This window comes from Mixophyes fleayi, chromosome 4 (genome assembly GCF_038048845.1).
Source record: "Mixophyes fleayi isolate aMixFle1 chromosome 4, aMixFle1.hap1, whole genome shotgun sequence".
Classification (NCBI taxonomy): Eukaryota; Metazoa; Chordata; class Amphibia; order Anura; family Limnodynastidae; genus Mixophyes; species Mixophyes fleayi.
This window is the reverse complement of record NC_134405.1, coordinates 284,262,185-284,274,684: the sequence shown is the minus strand read 5'-3', so window position 1 is coordinate 284,274,684 and position 12,500 is coordinate 284,262,185. Positions and strand designations below refer to the sequence as shown.

The 12,500-nt window shown below is 45.0% G+C and overlaps 1 non-coding gene and 46 pseudogenes across 1 annotated transcript; all 47 read right to left on the bottom strand.

The window, feature by feature from the left end:
• Positions 1-4: 4 nt before the first annotated feature.
• On the bottom strand, positions 5-123 carry LOC142155352 (5S ribosomal RNA; annotated as a pseudogene).
• An 83-nt stretch (positions 124-206) lies between these two features.
• Positions 207-325, bottom strand: LOC142154086 (5S ribosomal RNA; annotated as a pseudogene).
• Positions 326-405: 80 nt separating this feature from the next.
• Positions 406-525, bottom strand: LOC142154434 (5S ribosomal RNA; annotated as a pseudogene).
• Positions 526-608: 83 nt separating this feature from the next.
• Positions 609-727, bottom strand: LOC142154077 (5S ribosomal RNA; annotated as a pseudogene).
• Positions 728-808: 81 nt separating this feature from the next.
• Positions 809-927, bottom strand: LOC142154873 (5S ribosomal RNA; annotated as a pseudogene).
• Positions 928-1,007: 80 nt separating this feature from the next.
• Positions 1,008-1,126, bottom strand: LOC142155061 (5S ribosomal RNA; annotated as a pseudogene).
• A 392-nt stretch (positions 1,127-1,518) lies between these two features.
• LOC142153943 (5S ribosomal RNA) lies at positions 1,519-1,637 on the bottom strand (annotated as a pseudogene).
• Positions 1,638-2,081: 444 nt separating this feature from the next.
• Positions 2,082-2,200, bottom strand: LOC142154352 (5S ribosomal RNA; annotated as a pseudogene).
• Positions 2,201-2,280: 80 nt separating this feature from the next.
• On the bottom strand, positions 2,281-2,399 carry LOC142154173 (5S ribosomal RNA; annotated as a pseudogene).
• Positions 2,400-2,481: 82 nt separating this feature from the next.
• LOC142155225 (5S ribosomal RNA) lies at positions 2,482-2,600 on the bottom strand (annotated as a pseudogene).
• Positions 2,601-2,680: 80 nt separating this feature from the next.
• On the bottom strand, positions 2,681-2,799 carry LOC142155033 (5S ribosomal RNA; annotated as a pseudogene).
• A 474-nt stretch (positions 2,800-3,273) lies between these two features.
• On the bottom strand, positions 3,274-3,392 carry LOC142155309 (5S ribosomal RNA; annotated as a pseudogene).
• An 81-nt stretch (positions 3,393-3,473) lies between these two features.
• Positions 3,474-3,592, bottom strand: LOC142153445 (5S ribosomal RNA; annotated as a pseudogene).
• A 247-nt stretch (positions 3,593-3,839) lies between these two features.
• Positions 3,840-3,959, bottom strand: LOC142155144 (5S ribosomal RNA; annotated as a pseudogene).
• An 80-nt stretch (positions 3,960-4,039) lies between these two features.
• Positions 4,040-4,158, bottom strand: LOC142153854 (5S ribosomal RNA; annotated as a pseudogene).
• An 83-nt stretch (positions 4,159-4,241) lies between these two features.
• LOC142154698 (5S ribosomal RNA) lies at positions 4,242-4,360 on the bottom strand (annotated as a pseudogene).
• Positions 4,361-4,645: 285 nt separating this feature from the next.
• LOC142154467 (5S ribosomal RNA) lies at positions 4,646-4,764 on the bottom strand (annotated as a pseudogene).
• Positions 4,765-4,847: 83 nt separating this feature from the next.
• LOC142155109 (5S ribosomal RNA) lies at positions 4,848-4,966 on the bottom strand (annotated as a pseudogene).
• Positions 4,967-5,049: 83 nt separating this feature from the next.
• On the bottom strand, positions 5,050-5,168 carry LOC142155242 (5S ribosomal RNA; annotated as a pseudogene).
• Positions 5,169-5,248: 80 nt separating this feature from the next.
• On the bottom strand, positions 5,249-5,368 carry LOC142154432 (5S ribosomal RNA; annotated as a pseudogene).
• An 83-nt stretch (positions 5,369-5,451) lies between these two features.
• On the bottom strand, positions 5,452-5,570 carry LOC142154774 (5S ribosomal RNA; annotated as a pseudogene).
• An 81-nt stretch (positions 5,571-5,651) lies between these two features.
• LOC142153611 (5S ribosomal RNA) lies at positions 5,652-5,770 on the bottom strand (annotated as a pseudogene).
• Positions 5,771-5,851: 81 nt separating this feature from the next.
• On the bottom strand, positions 5,852-5,970 carry LOC142154689 (5S ribosomal RNA; annotated as a pseudogene).
• An 80-nt stretch (positions 5,971-6,050) lies between these two features.
• LOC142155027 (5S ribosomal RNA) lies at positions 6,051-6,169 on the bottom strand (annotated as a pseudogene).
• Positions 6,170-6,561: 392 nt separating this feature from the next.
• LOC142153942 (5S ribosomal RNA) lies at positions 6,562-6,680 on the bottom strand (annotated as a pseudogene).
• A 247-nt stretch (positions 6,681-6,927) lies between these two features.
• LOC142154845 (5S ribosomal RNA) lies at positions 6,928-7,046 on the bottom strand (annotated as a pseudogene).
• Positions 7,047-7,126: 80 nt separating this feature from the next.
• Positions 7,127-7,245, bottom strand: LOC142154738 (5S ribosomal RNA; annotated as a pseudogene).
• Positions 7,246-7,326: 81 nt separating this feature from the next.
• On the bottom strand, positions 7,327-7,445 carry LOC142154856 (5S ribosomal RNA; annotated as a pseudogene).
• An 82-nt stretch (positions 7,446-7,527) lies between these two features.
• Positions 7,528-7,646, bottom strand: LOC142154198 (5S ribosomal RNA; annotated as a pseudogene).
• Positions 7,647-7,726: 80 nt separating this feature from the next.
• On the bottom strand, positions 7,727-7,845 carry LOC142155195 (5S ribosomal RNA; annotated as a pseudogene).
• Positions 7,846-8,091: 246 nt separating this feature from the next.
• On the bottom strand, positions 8,092-8,210 carry LOC142154184 (5S ribosomal RNA; annotated as a pseudogene).
• Positions 8,211-8,292: 82 nt separating this feature from the next.
• Positions 8,293-8,411, bottom strand: LOC142153950 (5S ribosomal RNA; annotated as a pseudogene).
• Positions 8,412-8,491: 80 nt separating this feature from the next.
• LOC142155128 (5S ribosomal RNA) lies at positions 8,492-8,610 on the bottom strand (annotated as a pseudogene).
• Positions 8,611-8,691: 81 nt separating this feature from the next.
• LOC142154423 (5S ribosomal RNA) lies at positions 8,692-8,810 on the bottom strand (annotated as a pseudogene).
• Positions 8,811-8,891: 81 nt separating this feature from the next.
• On the bottom strand, positions 8,892-9,010 carry LOC142155130 (5S ribosomal RNA; annotated as a pseudogene).
• An 82-nt stretch (positions 9,011-9,092) lies between these two features.
• On the bottom strand, positions 9,093-9,211 carry LOC142153895 (5S ribosomal RNA; annotated as a pseudogene).
• Positions 9,212-9,457: 246 nt separating this feature from the next.
• LOC142154458 (5S ribosomal RNA) lies at positions 9,458-9,576 on the bottom strand (annotated as a pseudogene).
• A 281-nt stretch (positions 9,577-9,857) lies between these two features.
• LOC142155013 (5S ribosomal RNA) lies at positions 9,858-9,976 on the bottom strand (annotated as a pseudogene).
• A 281-nt stretch (positions 9,977-10,257) lies between these two features.
• Positions 10,258-10,376, bottom strand: LOC142156328 (5S ribosomal RNA). The gene has a single exon (XR_012692394.1). It is a non-coding gene; the product is annotated as a 5S ribosomal RNA (ribosomal RNA).
• Positions 10,377-10,458: 82 nt separating this feature from the next.
• Positions 10,459-10,577, bottom strand: LOC142155178 (5S ribosomal RNA; annotated as a pseudogene).
• Positions 10,578-10,659: 82 nt separating this feature from the next.
• LOC142154392 (5S ribosomal RNA) lies at positions 10,660-10,778 on the bottom strand (annotated as a pseudogene).
• Positions 10,779-11,023: 245 nt separating this feature from the next.
• Positions 11,024-11,142, bottom strand: LOC142153900 (5S ribosomal RNA; annotated as a pseudogene).
• Positions 11,143-11,423: 281 nt separating this feature from the next.
• Positions 11,424-11,542, bottom strand: LOC142154155 (5S ribosomal RNA; annotated as a pseudogene).
• Positions 11,543-11,623: 81 nt separating this feature from the next.
• On the bottom strand, positions 11,624-11,742 carry LOC142155370 (5S ribosomal RNA; annotated as a pseudogene).
• An 85-nt stretch (positions 11,743-11,827) lies between these two features.
• On the bottom strand, positions 11,828-11,946 carry LOC142154171 (5S ribosomal RNA; annotated as a pseudogene).
• A 79-nt stretch (positions 11,947-12,025) lies between these two features.
• LOC142153793 (5S ribosomal RNA) lies at positions 12,026-12,144 on the bottom strand (annotated as a pseudogene).
• An 83-nt stretch (positions 12,145-12,227) lies between these two features.
• Positions 12,228-12,346, bottom strand: LOC142154494 (5S ribosomal RNA; annotated as a pseudogene).
• Between the last annotated feature and the right edge of the window lie 154 nt (positions 12,347-12,500).

The window sequence follows — 12,500 nt, the reverse complement described above, 5'->3', positions numbered from 1 at the left end:
AAAAGGCCTACAGCACATGGTATTCCCAGGTGTTCTCCCATCCAAATACTAACCAGGTCCGGCCCTGCTTAGCTTCCAAAATCAGACGAGATTGGGCTTTTTCTGGGTGGTGGGACTGTAGGAATTGATTTCTTATTGACCTACATCTATTATACATCTCAAAACCAGCATTGAAGGAAGCCAAAACAAGAGAGAAAAAAAATGAAAACCTACAGCACCTGGTATTCCCAGGTGGTCTCCCATCCAAGTGCTAACCAGGCCTGGCCCTGCTTAGCTTCCAAGATCAGAGGAGATTGGGCTTGTTCAGGGTGGTGTGGCTGTAAGTATTGGTATTCTATTGACCTACATCTCTTATACATCTCAAAACCAGCATTGAAGGAAGCCGGAACAAGAGAAAAAAAAAAAGGCCTACAGCACCTGGTATTCCCAGGTGGTCTCCCATCCAAGTACTAACCAGGTCTGGCCCTGCTTAGCTTCCAAGATCAGATGAGATTGTGCTTTTTTTAGGGTGGTGTGGCTGTAGGTGTTGTTTTCTTAATGACTTACATGTCTTATACATCTGAAAACCAGCATTGAAGGAAGCCAGAACAAGAGAGGAAAAAAAAAAAGGCCTACAGCACCTGGTATTCCCAGGTGGTCTCCCACCCAAGTACTAACCAGGCCTGGCCCTGCTTAGCTTCCAAAATCAGACAAGATTGGGCTTGTTCAGGGTGGTGTGGCTGTAGGTATTGTTTTCATATTGACCTACATCTCTTATAAATCTAAAAACCAGCATTGAAGGAAGCCGGAACAAGAGAGAAAGAAAAAAGGCCTACAGCACCTGGCATTCCTAGGTGGTCTCCCATCTAAGAACTAACCAGGCCCGGCCCTGCTTAGCTTCCAAGATCAGACGAGATTGTGCTTGTTCAGGGTTGTGTGGCTGTAGGTATTGGCTTCCAAATGACCTACATCTCTTATACATCTCAAAACCAGCATTGAAGGAAGCCGGAACAAGAGAAAAAAAAAAAAGCCTACAGCACCTGGTATAACCAGGTGGTCTGCCATCCAAGTACTAACCAGGTCTGGCCCTGCTTAGCTTCCAAGATCAGATGAGATTAGGCTTGTTCAGGGTGGTGTGGCTGTAGGTGTTGCTTTCCTACTGACCTACATTTCTTATACATCTCAAAACCAGCATTAAAGGAAGCCAGAACAAGAGAGAAAAAAAAAGGCCTACAGCACCTGGTATTCAGGGTGGTTTGGCTGTAAGTATTGATTTCTTATTGACCTACATCTCTTATACATCTCAAAACCAGCATTGAAGGAAGCCGGAACAAGATAGAAAAAAAAAAAGCCTACAGCACCTGGTATTCCCAGGTGGTCTCCCATAAAATTACTAACCAGGCCTGGTCCTGCTTAGCTTCCAAGATCAGGCTTGTTCAGGGTGGTGTGGCTGTAGGTATTGGTTTCCTATTGCCCTACATCTCTTATACATCTCAAAACCAGCATTGAAGGAAGCCGGAACAAGAGAGAAAAAAAAAAAGTCTACAGCACCTGGTATTCCCAGGTGGTATCCTATCCAAGTACTAACCAGGCCCAGCCCTGCTTAGCTTCCAAGATCAGATGAGATTGGGCTTGTTCAGGGTGGAGTGGCTGTACATATAGATTTCCTAATGACCTAAATCTCTTATACATCTCAAAACCAGCATTGAAGGAAGCCAGAACAAGAGAGAAAAAAAAAGGCTTACAGCACCTGGTATTCCCAATTGCTTAGCTTCCAAAATCAGACGAAATTAGGCTTGTTTAGGGTGGTGTGGCTGTAGATATTGGTTTCCTTCTGACCTACATCTCTTATACATCTCAAAACCAGCATTGAAGGAAGCCGGAACAAGAGAGAAAAAAAAAAGGCCTACAGCACCTTGTATTCCCAGGTGTCCTCCCATCCAAGTACTAACCAGGCCTGGACCTGCTTAGCATCCAAGATCAGACGAGATTGTGCTTGTTCAGGGTGGTGTAGCTGAAGGTATTGGTTTCCTATTGACCTACATCTCTTATACATCTCAAAACCAGCATTGAAGGAAGCCGGAACAAGAGAGAAAAAAAAAGGCCTACAGAACCTGGTATTCCCAGGTGGTCTCCCATCAAAGTACTAACCAGGTCCGGCCCTGCTTTGCTTCCAAGATCAGACGAGATTGTGCTTGTTCAGGGTGGTGTGGCTGTAGGTATTGGTTTCCTATTGACCTACATCTCTTATACATCTCAAAACCAGCATTGAAGGAAGCCGGAACAAGAGAGAAAAAAAAAGGCCTACAGCACCTGGTATTCCCAGGTGGTCTCCCATCAAAGTACTAAATAGGTCCGGCTCTGCTTAGCTTCCAAGATCAGACGAGATTGGGCTTGTTCAGGGTGGTGTGGCTGTAGGTATTGGTTTCCTATTGACCTACATCTCTTATACATCTCAAAACCAGCATTGAAGGAAGCCGGAACAAGAGAGAAAATAAAAAAGGCCTACAGCACCTGGTACTCCCAGGTGGTCTCCCTTCAAAGCACTAACTAGGTCCGGCACTGCTTAGCTTCCAAGATCAGACGAGATTGTGCTTGTTCAGGGTGGTGTGGCTGTAGGTATTGGTTTACTATTGACCTACATCTCTTATACATCTCAAAACCAGCATTGAAGGAAGCCGGAACAAGAGAGAAAAAAAAATGCCTACAGCACCTGGTATTCCCAGGTGGTCTCCCATCAAAGTACTAACCAGGTCTGGCCCTGCTTAGCTTCGAAGATCAGACGAGATTGTGCCTGTTCAGGGTGGAGTGGCTGTAGGTATTGGTTTCCGAATGACCTACATCTCTTATACATCTCAAAACCAGCATTGAAGGAAGCCAGAACAAGAGAGAAAAAAAAAAGGTTTACAGCACCTGGTACTCCCAGGTGGTCTCCCTTCAAAGTACTAACTAGGTCCGGCACTGCTTAGCTTCCAAGATCAGGCTTGTTCAGAGTGGTGTGGCTGTAGGTATTGGTTTCCTATTGACCTACATCTCTTATCATCTCAAAACCAGCATTGAAGGAAGCCGGGACAAAAGAGAGAAAAAAAAAAGGCCTACAGCACCTGGTATTCCCAGGTGGTCTCCCATCCAATTACTAACCAGGCATGGCACTGCTTAGCTTCCAAGATCAGACTAGATTGTGGTTGTTTAAGGTGGAGTGGCTGTAGGTATTGGTTTCTTAATGACCTACATCTCTTATACATCTCAAAACCAGCATTGAAGGAAGCCGGAACAAGAGAGGAAAAAAAAAAAGGCCTAGAGCACCTGGTATTCTCCGGTGGTCTCCGATCCAAGTACTAACCAGGCCTGGCCCTGCTTAGCTTCCAAGATCAGACCAGATTGGGCTTGTTCAGGGTGGTGTGGCTGTAGGTATTGTTTTTCTATTGACCTACATCTCTTATACATCTAAAAACCAGCATTGAAGGAAGCCGGAACAAGAGTGAAAAAAAAAAAGCCTACAGCACCTGGTATTCCCAGGTGGTCTCCCATTCAAGTACTAACCAGGCCTGGCCCTGCTTAGCTTCCAAGATCAGATGAGATTGAGCTTGTTCAGGGTGGTGTGGCTGTAGGTATTGGTTTTCTATTGACCTACATCTCTTATACATCTCAAAACCAGCATTGAAGGAAGCCAGAACAAGAAAGAAAAAAAAAAGGCTTACAGCACCTGGTATTCCCAATTGCTTAGCTTCCAAGATCAGACGAAATTAGGCTTGTTCAGGGTGGTGTGGCTGTAGATATTGGTCTCCTACTGACCTACATCTCTTATACATCTCAAAACCAGCATTGAAGGAATCCGGAACAAGAGAGATAAAAAAAAAGGCCTACAGCACCTGGTATTCCCAGGTGTTCTCCCATCCAGGTACTAACCAGGTCTGACCCTGCTTAGCTTCCAAGATCAGATGAGATTGCACTTTTTTTAGGGTGGTGTGGCTGTAGGTATTGGTTTCCTAATGATCTACATATCTTATACATCTGAAAACCAGCATTGAAGGAAGCCGGACCAAGAGAGAAAAAAAAAAGCCTACAGCACCTGGTATTTCCAGGTGGTCTCCCATCCAAGTACTAACCAGGCCCAACCCTGCTTAGCTTTTAAGATCAGACGAGATTAGGCTTGTTCAGGGTGGTGCGGCTGTAAGTATTACTTTCCTAATGACCTAAATCTCTTATACATCTCGAAACCAGCATTGAATGAAGCCGGAACAAGAGAGATAAAAAAAAAAGGCCTACAGCACCTTGTATTCCCAGGTGGTCTCCCATCCAAGCACTAACCAGGCCCAGCCCTGCTTAGCTTCCAAGATCAGATGAGATTGTGCTTGTTCAAGGTGGAGTGGCTGTAGATATTGGTTTTCTAATGACCTACATCTCTTATACATCTCAAAACCAGCATTGAAGGAAGCCGGAACAGGAGAGATAAAAAAAAAAAGGCCTACAGCACCTGATATTCCCAGGTGGTCTCCCATCCAAGTACTAACGAGGTCTGGCCCTGCTTAACTTCCACGATCAGACGAGATTGCGCTTTTTTTATGGTGGTCTGGCTATAGGTATTGGTTTCCTAATGAGCTACATCTCTTATACATCTGAAAACCAGCATTGAAGGAAGCCGGAACAAGAGAGAAAAAAAAAAGGCCAACAGCACCTGTTATTCCCCGGTGGTCTCCCATCCAAGTACTAACCAGGCCCAACCCTGCTTACCTTTCAAGATCAGATGAGATTGGGCTTGTTCAGGGTGCTGTGGCTGTAGGTATTGTCTTTCTAATGACCTACATCTCTTTTACATCTTAAAACCAGCATTGTAGGAATCCGGAACAAGAGAGATAAAAAAAAAAGGCCTACAGCACATGGTATTCCCAGGTGTTCTCCCATCCAAATACTAACCAGGTCCGGCCCTGCTTAGCTTCCAAAATCAGACGAGATTGGGCTTTTTCAGGGTGGTGGGACTGTAGGAATTGGTTTCTTATTGACCTACATCTATTATACATCTCAAAACCAGCATTGAAGGAAGCCAGAACAAGAGAGGAAAAAAAAAAAGGCCTACAGCACATGGTATTCCCAGGTGGTCTCCCATCCAAGTGCTAACCAGGCCTGGCCCTGCTTAGCTTCCAAAATCATACAAGATTGGGCTTGTTCAGGGTGGTGTGGCTGTAGGTATTGGTATTCTATTGACCTACATCTCTTATACATCTCAAAACCAGCATTGAAGGAAGCCGGAACAAGAGAAAAAAAAAAAGGCCTACAGCACCTGGTATTCCCAGGTGGTCTCCCATCCAAGTACTAACCAGGTCTGGCCCTGCTTAGCTTCCAAGATCAGATGAGATTGTGCTTTTTTTAGGGTGGTGTGGCTGTAGGTGTTGTTTTCTTAATGACTTACATCTCTTATACATCTGAAAACCAGCATTGAAGGAAGCCAGAACAAGAGAGGAAAAAAAAAAAGGCCTACAGCACCTGGTATTCCCAGGTGGTCTCCCACCCAAGTACTAACCAGGCGTGGCCCTGCTTAGCTTCCAAAATCAGACAAGATTGGGCTTGTTCAGGGTGGTGTGGCTGTAGGTATTGTTTTCATATTGACCTACATCTCTTATAAATCTAAAAACCAACATTGAAGGAAGCCGGAACAAGAGAAAAAAAAAAAAGGCCTACAGCACCTGGTATTCCCAGGTGGTCCCCCATCAAAGTACTAACCAGGTCTGGCCCTGCTTATCTTCCAAGATCAGACGAGATTGGGCTTGTTCAGGGTGGTGTGGCTGTAGGTATTGGTTTTATAATGAACTACATCTCTTATACATCTCAAAACCAGCATTGAAGGAAGCCGGAACAAGAGAGAAAGAAAAAAGGCCTACAGCACCTGGTATTCCTAGGTGGTCTCCCATCTAAGAACTAACCAGGCCCGGCCCTGCTTAGCTTCCAAGATCAGACGAGATTGTGCTTGTTCAGGGTTGTGTGGCTGTAGGTATTGGCTTCCAAATGACCTACATCTCTTATACATCTCAAAACCAGCATTGAAGGAAGCCAGAACAAGAGAAAAAAAAAAAAGCCTACAGCGCCTGGTATAACCAGGTGGTCTGCCATCCAAGTACTAACCAGGTCTGGCCCTGCTTAGCTTCCAAGATCAGATGAGATTAGGCTTGTTCAGGGTGGTGTGGCTGTAGGTGTTGCTTTCCTACTGACCTACATTTCTTATACATCTCAAAACCAGCATTGAAGGAAGCCAGAACAAGAGAGAAAAAAAAAAGGCCTACAGCACCTGGTATTCAGGGTGGTTTGGCTGTAGGTATTGATTTCTTATTGACCTACATCTCTTATACATCTCAAAACCAGCATTGAAGGAAGCCGGAACAAGAGAGAAAAAAAAAAAGCCTACAGCACCTGGTATTCCCAGGTGGTCTCCCATAAAATTACTAACCAGGCCTGGCCCTGCTTAGCTTCCAAGATCAGGCTTGTTCAGGGTGGTGTGGCTGTAGGTATTGGTTTCCTATTGCCCTACATCTCTTATACATCTCAAAACCAGCATTGAAGGAAGTCGGAACAAGAGAGAAAAAAAAAAGTCTACAGCACCTGGTATTCCCAGGTGGTATCCTATCCAAGTACTAACCAGGCCCAGCCCTGCTTAGCTTCCAAGATCAGATGAGATTGGGCTTGTTCAGGGTGGAGTGGCTGTACATATAGATTTCCTAATGACCTAAATCTCTTATACATCTCAAAACCAGCATTGAAGGAAGCCAGAACAAGAGAGAAAAAAAAAGGCTTACAGCACCCGGTATTCCCAATTGCTTAGCTTCCAAAATCAGACGAAATTAGGCTTGTTTAGGGTGGTGTGGCTATAGGTATTGGTTTCTTAATGACCTACATCTCTTATACATCTCAAAACCAGCATTGAAGGAAGCCGGAACAAGAGAGATAAAAAAAAAAGGCCAACAGCACCTGGTATTCCCAGGTAGTCTCCCATCCAAGTACTAACCAGGCCTGGACCTGCTTAGCTTCCAAGATCAGACGAGATTGTGCTTGTTCAGGGTGGTGTGGCTGTAGGTATTGGTTTCCTATTGACCTACATCTCTTATACATCTCAAAACCAGCATTGAAGGAAGCCGGAACAAGAGAGAAAAAAAAATGCCTACAGCACCTGGTATTCCCAGGTGGTCTCCCATCAAAGTACTAACCAGGTCCGGCCCTGCTTTGCTTCCAAGATCAGTCGAGATTGTGCCTGTTCAGGGTGGAGTGGCTGTAGGTATTGGTTTCCTAATGACCTACATCTCTTATACATCTCAAAACCAGCATTGAAGGAAGCCAGAACAAGAGAGAAAAAAAAAAGGTCTAGAGCACCTGGTATTCCCAGGTGGTCTCCCATTCAAGTACTAACCAGGCCTGGCCCTGCTTAGCTTCCAAGATCAGACGAGATTGGTCTTGTTCAGGGTGGTGTGGCTGTAGGTATTGGTTTCCTATTGACCTACATCTCTTATACATCTCAAAACCAGCATTGAAGGAAGCCGGAACAAGAGAGAAAATAAAAAAGGCCTACAGCACCTGGTACTCCCAGGTGGTCTCCCTTCAAAGTACTAACTAGGTCCGACACTGCTTAGCTTCCAAGATCAGACGAGATTGGGCTTGTTCAGAGTGGTGTGGCTGTAGGTATTGGTTTCCTATTGACCTACATCTCTTATCATCTCAAAACCAGCATTGAAGGAAGCCGGAACAAGAGAGAAAAAAAAAAGGCCTACAGCACCTGGTATTCCCAGGTGGTCTCCCATCCAATTACTAACCAGGCACAGCACTGCTTAGCTTCCAAGATCAGACGAGATTGAGCTTGTTCAGGGTGGTGTGGTGGTAGGTATTGGTTTTCTATTGACCTACATCTCTTATACATCTCAAAACCAGCATTGAAGGAAGCCAGAACAAGAGAGAAAAAAAAAAGGCTTACAGCACCTGGTATTCCCAATTGCTTAGCTTCCAAGATCAGACAAAATTAGGCTTGTTCAGGGTGGTGTGGCTGTAGATATTGGTTTCCTACTGACCTACATCTCTTATACATCTCAAAACCAGCATTGAAGGAAGCCAGAACAAGAGAGAAAAAAAAATGGCCTACAGCACCTGGTTTTCCCAGGTGGTCTCCCATTCAAGTACTAACCAGGCCCAGCGCTGCTTAGTTTCCAAGATCAGACGCGATTGGGCTTCCTCAGGGTGGTGTGGCTGTAGATATTGGTTTCCTAATGACCTACATCTCTTATACATCTCAAAACTAGCATTGCTGGAAGCCGGAACAAGAGAGATAAAAAAAAAGGCCAACAGCACGTGGTATTCCCAGGTGGTCTCCCATCCAAGTACTAACCAGGCCTGGCCCTGCTTAGCTTCCAAGATCAGACGAGATTGGGCTTTTTCAGGGTGGTGTGGCTGTAGGAATTGGTTTCATATTGACCTACATCTCTTATACATCTCAAAACCAGCATTGAAGGAAGCCGGAACAAGAGAGAAAAAAAAAAGCCTACAGCACCTGGTATTCCCAGGTGGTCTCCCATCAAAGTACTAACCAGGTCTGGCCTTGCTTAGCTTTGAAGATCAGACGAGATTATGCTTGTTCAGGGTGGAGTGGCTGTAGGTATTGGTTTCCTAATGACCTACATCTCTTTTACATCTCAAAACCAGCATTGAAGGAAGCCAGAACAAGTGAGGCAAAAAAAAGGCCTACAGCACCTGGTATTCTCAGGTGATCTCCGATCCAAGTACTAACCAGGCCCGGCTCTGCTTAGCTTCCAAGATCAGACGGAATTGGGCTTGTTCAGGGTGGTGTGGCTGTAGGTATTGTTTTCCTATTGACCTACATCTCTTATACATCTAAAAAACCAGCATTGAAGGAAGCCGGAACAAGAGAGAAAAAAAAAAGTCTACAGCATCTGCTATTCCCAGGTGATCTCCCATCCAAGTACTAACCAGGCCCAGCGCTGCTTAGCTTCCAAGATAAGACGATATTGGGCTTGTTCAGGGTGGTGTGGCTGTAGGTATTGGTTTCCTATTGACCTACATCTCTTATACATCTCAAAACCAGCATTGAAGGAAGCCGGAACAAGAGAGAAAAAAAAAAAGGCCTACAGCACCTTGTATTCCCAGGTGGTCTCCCATCCAAGTACTAACCAGGCCAAGCCCTGCTCAGCTTCCAAGATCAGATGAGATTGGGTTTGTTCAGGGTGGTATGGCTATAGGTATTGGATTCCTAATGAACTACATCTCTTATACATCTCAAAACCAGCATTGAAGGAAGCCAGAACAAGAGAGAAAAAAAAAAGGCTTACAGCACCTGGTATTCCCAATTGCTTAGCTTCCAAGATCAGATGAGATTAGGCTTGTTCAGGGTGGTGTGGCTGTAGATATTGGTTTCCTACTGACCTACATCTCTTATACATCTCAAAACCAGCATTGAAGGAAGCCAAAACAAGAGAGAAAAAAAAAAGGCCTACAGCACCAGGTAATCCCAGGTGGTCTCCTATTCAAGTACTAACCAGGCCTGGCCCTGCTTAGCTTCCAAGATCAGACGAGATTGGGCTTGTTCAGGGTGGTGTGGCTGTAGGTAGTGGTTTCCTATTGACCTACATCTCTTATACATCTCAAAACCAGCATTGAAGGAAGCCGGAACAAGAGAAAAAAAAAAAAAGGCCTACAGCACCTGGTATTCCCAGGTATTCTCCCTTCAAAGTACTAACTAGGTCTGGCACTGCTTAGCTTCCAAGATCAGACGAGATTGGGCTTGTTCAGAGTGGTGTGGCTTTAGGTATTGGTTTCCTATTGACCTACATCTCTTATAATCTCAAAACCAGCATTGAAGGAAGCCGGAACAAGAGAGAAAAAAAAAAGGCCTACAGCACCTGGTATTCCCAGGTGGTCTCCCATCCAAGTACTAACCAGGCATGGCCCAGCTTAACTTCCAAGATCAGATGAGATTGTGGTTGTTCAGGGTGGAGCGGCTGTAGGTTTTGGTTTCTTAATGACCTACATCTCTTATACATCTCAAAACCAGCATTGAAGGAAGCCGGAACAAGAGAGAAAAAAAAAAAGGCCTACAGCACCTGGTATTCTCAGGTGGTCTCTGATCCAAGCACTAACCAGGCCTGGCCCTGCTTAGCTTCCAAGATTAGAACAGATTGGGCTTGTTCAGGGTGGTGTGGCTGTGGGTATTGTTTTCCTATTGACCTACATCTCTTATACATCTAAAAACCAGCATTGAAGGAAGCCGGAACAAGAGTGAAAAAAAAAAGCCTACAGCACCTGGTATTCCCAGGTGGTCTCCCATTCAAGTACTAACCAGGCCTGGCCCTGCTTAGCTTCCAAGATCAGATGAGATTGGGCTTGTTCAGGGTGGTGTGGCTGTAGGTATTGTTTTCCTATTGACCTACATCTCTTATACATCTAAAAAACCAGCATTGAAGGAAGCCGGAACAAGAGAGAAAAAAAAAAAGTCTACAGCACCTGCTATTCCCAGGTGGTCTCCCATCCAAGTACTAAACAGGCCCAGCGCTGCTTAGCTGCCAATATCAGTCGATATTGGGCTTGTTCAGGGTGGTGTGGCTGTAGGTATTGGTTTCCTATTGACCTACATCTCTTATACATCTCAAAACCAGCATTGAAGGAAGCCGCAACAAGAGAGAAAAAAATAAAGGCCTACAGCACCTTGTATTCGCAGGTGGTCTCCCATCCAAGTACTAACCAAGCCAAGCCCTGCTCAGCTTCCAAGATCAGATGAGATTGGGTTTGTTCAGGGTGGTATGGCTATAGGTATTGGATTTCTAGTGAACTACATCTCTTATACATCTCAAAACCAGCATTGAAGGAAGCCAGAACAAGAGAGAAAAAAAAAGGCTTACAGCACCTGGTATTCCCAATTGCTTAGCTTCCAAGATCAGATGAGATTAGGCTTGTTCAGGGTGGTGTGGCTGTAGGTATTGGTTTCCTACTGACCTACATCTCTTATACATCTCAAAACCAGCATTGAAGGAAGCCAGAACAAGAGAGAAAAAAAAAAAGCCTACAGCACCAGGTATTCCCAGGTGGTCTCCCATTCAAGTACTAACCAGGCCTGGCCCTTCTTAGCTTCCAAGATCAGACGAGATTGGGCTTGTTCAGGGTGGTGTGGCTGTAGGTAGTGGTTTCTTATTGACCTACATCTCTTATACATCTCAAAACCAGCATTGAAGGAAGCCGGAACAAGAGAGAAAAAAAAAAAGGCCTACAGCACCTGGTATTCTCAGGTGGTCTCTGATCCAAGTACTAACCAGGCCTGGCCCTGTTTAGCTTCCAAGATTAGACCAGATTGGGCTTGTTCTGGGTGGTGTGGCTGTAGGTATTGTTTTCCTATTGACCTACATCTCTTATACATCTAAAAACCAGCATTGAAGGAAGCCGGAACAAGAGTGAAAAAAAAAAGCCTACAGCACCTGGTATTCCCAGGTGGTCTCCCATTCAAGTACTAACCAGGCCTGGCCTTGCTTAGCTTCCAAGATCAGATGAGATTGGGCTTGTTCAGGGTGGTGCGGCCGTAGATATTGGTTTCCTATTGACCTACATCTCTTATACATCTCAAAACCAGCATTGAATGAAGCCGGAACAAGAGAGAAAAAAAAAAGGCCTACGGAACCTGGTATTCTCAGGTGGTCTCCCTTCAAAGTACTAACTAGGTCCGGCACTGCTTAGCTTCCAAGATCAGACGAGATTGGGCTTGTATAGAGTGGTGTGGCTGTAGGTGTTGTTTTCCTAATGACTTACATCTCTTATACATCTGAAAACCAGCATTGAAGGAAGCCAGAACAAGAGAGGAAAAAAAAAAAAAAGCCTACAGCACCTGGTATTCCCAGGTGGTCTCCCACCCAAGTACTAACCAGGCCCGGCTATGCTTAGTTTCCAAGATCAGATGAGATTGAGCTTGTTCAGGGTGGTGTGACTATAGGTATTTGTTTCTTTTTGACCTACATCTCCTATAATCTCAAAACCAGCATTGAAGGAAGCCGGAACAAGAGAGAAAACAAAAGGCCTACAGCACCTGGTATTCCAAGGTGGTCTCCCATCCAAGTACTAACCAGGCCCGGCCCTGCTTAGCTTACAAGATCAGACGAGATTGTGCTTGTTCAGGGTGGAGTGGCTATAGATATTTGTTTCCTAATGACCTACATCTCTTATACATCTCAAAACCAGCATTGAAGGAAGCCGGAAAAAGAGAAAAAAAAAAAAAAAGCCTACAGCACCTGGTATACCCAGGTGGTCTGCCATCCAAGTACTAACCAGGTCCGGCCCTGCTTAGCTTCCAAGACCAGACGAGATTAGGCTTGTTCAGGGTGGTGTGGCTGTAGGTGATGGCTTCCTACTGACCTACTTTTCTCATACATCTCAAAACCAGCATTGAAGGAAGCCAGAACAAGAGAGAAAAAAAAAGGCCTACAGCACCTGGTATTCCCAATTGCTTAGCTTCCAAGATCAGACGAGATTAGGCTTGTTCAGGGTGGTGT